The sequence below is a fragment of the Aethalodelphis obliquidens genome, unplaced genomic scaffold, assembly GCF_003676395.1.
Source record: "Aethalodelphis obliquidens isolate GAN/ISIS:26980383/991018 unplaced genomic scaffold, ASM367639v1 scaffold109, whole genome shotgun sequence".
Classification (NCBI taxonomy): Eukaryota; Metazoa; Chordata; class Mammalia; order Artiodactyla; family Delphinidae; genus Aethalodelphis; species Aethalodelphis obliquidens.
Genome location: NW_020838053.1, coordinates 2331856 through 2334676, shown reverse-complemented (window position 1 = coordinate 2334676; position 2821 = coordinate 2331856).

Genomic DNA, 2821 nt, shown 5'->3' with positions numbered 1-2821 from the left:
TGTTTGAGTCAGCTGGTCCCAAGCACAATAACCATTCATGCCTGTCGGGAGACCACAGAGAGGAGCATCAGTGTATTTGTGATTAGATCACCACCTTGAATCCATTGCTTTTTTTCTTTTTTTGCGGTACGCGGGCCTCTCACTGCTGTGGCCTCTCCCGTTGCGGAGCACAGGCTCCGGACGCGCAGGCTCAGCGGCCATGGCTCACGGGCCCAGCCGCTCCGCGGCCTGTGGGATCTTCCCGGACCGGGGCACGAACCCGTGTCCCCTGCATCGGCAGGCGGACTCTCAGCCACTGCACCACCAGGGAAGCCCTGAATCCATTTCTTAAAGGTACTTTGTAAACTTGCTTTTTTTTTTTAGCATTTATAAAATAGTTATTATTCATTTGTTTATTTTGGCTGTGCCGGGTCTTAGTTGCCGCATGCTGACTTCTTTGTTCTGGCGTGCAGACTCTTAGCTGTGGCATGCATGCGGGATCTAGTTCCACAGCCGGGGAGGGATTGAACCCGAGCCCCCTGCATTGGGAGTGTGGAGTCTTACCCACTGGACCACCAGGGAAGTCCCTAAACTAACACTTTGAATTATGCTTTTCATTTATGGTAAAACCACAATAAAGAGAAGGAACTTCATGTGTGGGGTAACAGTGCTAAGTAAGAATTTAGTTTTGACGTTAACTAGCCACAGGGCACCTGACGTTATTTTGGAAATTTCCTTTTTTATTTTCCTAGATGTAGAGATGTGACTTGGGCACTGTCACAGGAAAGACACCACTGAAGAAATTTAGGAGAGGAAAAAGTCCTCTCCTTACAGCCAGGGATGGTCTCCAGAATAAGGAAAAGATCTTAGTTCATTCAAATATGCATTTATTGGATGCCTATCGTGTGCAGATGCAGGGATAGGTGGCAGGGATCCCAAAATAATGCCAGAATCCTTGTCCTTACGGAGACTGGGGTTTCATGGAGATTCAAGTGAGCATAGAGAGGTAAATAAATAGTGACACCATTTACATGGAGGTTGTGGAGTCATCCTTTTGGAATCTTTTGAAAGTGGCTCAGTTGTTTTAAAGAAAAGGAATTGACTACCTGCCAAGTTCTATCCTGAGCATTTGTGATGGTGTGCTTTTTGTGCATATGTTCACATCCATGCATGCTTGCACACTCATTCTTCATATAGAAAGAATTCTCTCCTGAGATTAGGTGGGGAGGAAGGAGGGAAAACCGCTAGCTTTTTCCCTAACGTTTTCCTGGTGAAACATAAGCAGAAATCCAAGACAGCACAGCCTGTGAAGGAAGGAAAATTCATCAGGTCTAAACTATCTGCTCTTTTCCGGCTTCAAGCTGACATCAGCAGGATGTGGGGTTTCAGGATGAGTCCTAGAGTCCAGTGAGATGAATTAAACTTCACGACTCCTTGGAACAGGGACCTCTTTTTATGTAAGTTTCCCAACGTCCTTTGGGGGAGCCTGGAAACATACGGGTTTAGCATCTGGGGTTTCTTGTTAGGTTGGCCTTGCTTTGCTAACGTCCAGGACTTTTGCCGAAATCTTTGAAGACCGAAAGTTAACCAAAATCCCAGGAGGAAGCAAGTGTCAGAGAACATTCGGAAGCCTAAGAGGTTAATATACTCCTCTCTGCCTCTGTAATAATGAACATGCTTTCAGTCCTGACTTTTGCTAAGTGACCTTTAGCTGAGATGTCAGGGTCTGTTGTTCTTATGTTTGGCAGCCATGGAGATTCATCTGAACAGAGCAACAGTTACAGTTTCAAGGGGTAGGTTAGTTGGCTGAAGCTAGTTTTTAGGAGGGGGGAACAGTATCATGGTGTAGATGCCCCAGTAGCAGGTGTCTTATTGTTCAACCTCACTGGGAACCAGAGACTGAGGTCCCAGAGGGAGGAGCAGGGCAGAGGGACTGGAGTCCCTCATTTGTTTAGGGACATTGCAGAGTTGCCTTTTGAGGAGATATTTGAAAGACATCGGAAAGGAGTAGGGATAGACCCCTTTATAACCTGGGGGTTTGGTATTATATCATTTCCTACATACACAAGGGTATCTCATGACTGTGGGTGGATACCCCCTAAATACAGCAAGCTTTCTTTCTGAGTGTACCCATGGCAACTTTGGGGTGTTAAAGTGGCCCCAGAGGCAAGGGGAGATGAACAGTGACCACCACTTTCAAGGTCATCCTGGCACCTCTAACCCTCCCGTTGTCAAGCCTCTGAACTTGTTCTGTTTCTGACCTGTGTCCTGAACTTCAAGTGACCTATATTTAGATTATGTAAAAAAAGGTTAAAAAGCAAATGGCCTTTTTGCGCTAAGGTCAGAGTTCAGGCCTGCTTGATAATGGTGCTTTGATCTCCAGGACGCTGCCTGTCGAGATCTATGGTGTCTGTCAACTAACTTCGCCCTGCACTTGACCTTTTGCTTGCCTGGACCTGTGGTTACTGCCAAGATTCTGATCTCTCAGTATGTCACCTCTGGCAAAAAAAAAAAAAAAAAAAAAAAAATCCCCCAATCCTGAGATTCAGATATTCCAGATTCTGCTCTGTCCTCTTACAAAGGTATTTAATATGAAGGCCTTTTAAAATTGAAAAAACAAACAAACAAACAAAAAACAGAGGGCAAAGAACTGCTTTTAAGAGGAAATTTCAAACAAATTATAGGATCAATGACGTAGGACTCAGTAAGAGAAGTTTGTTTGGCTAGAGTCTTATAGAAGACACTTGGAATCACAACTGAATTCTAATAGATGAGGGTGAAACAGAGATTATTTGCTGCAGCTCCCTGTTTCGGGGCAGGTGACCCTCCAGCGATCAAAGAC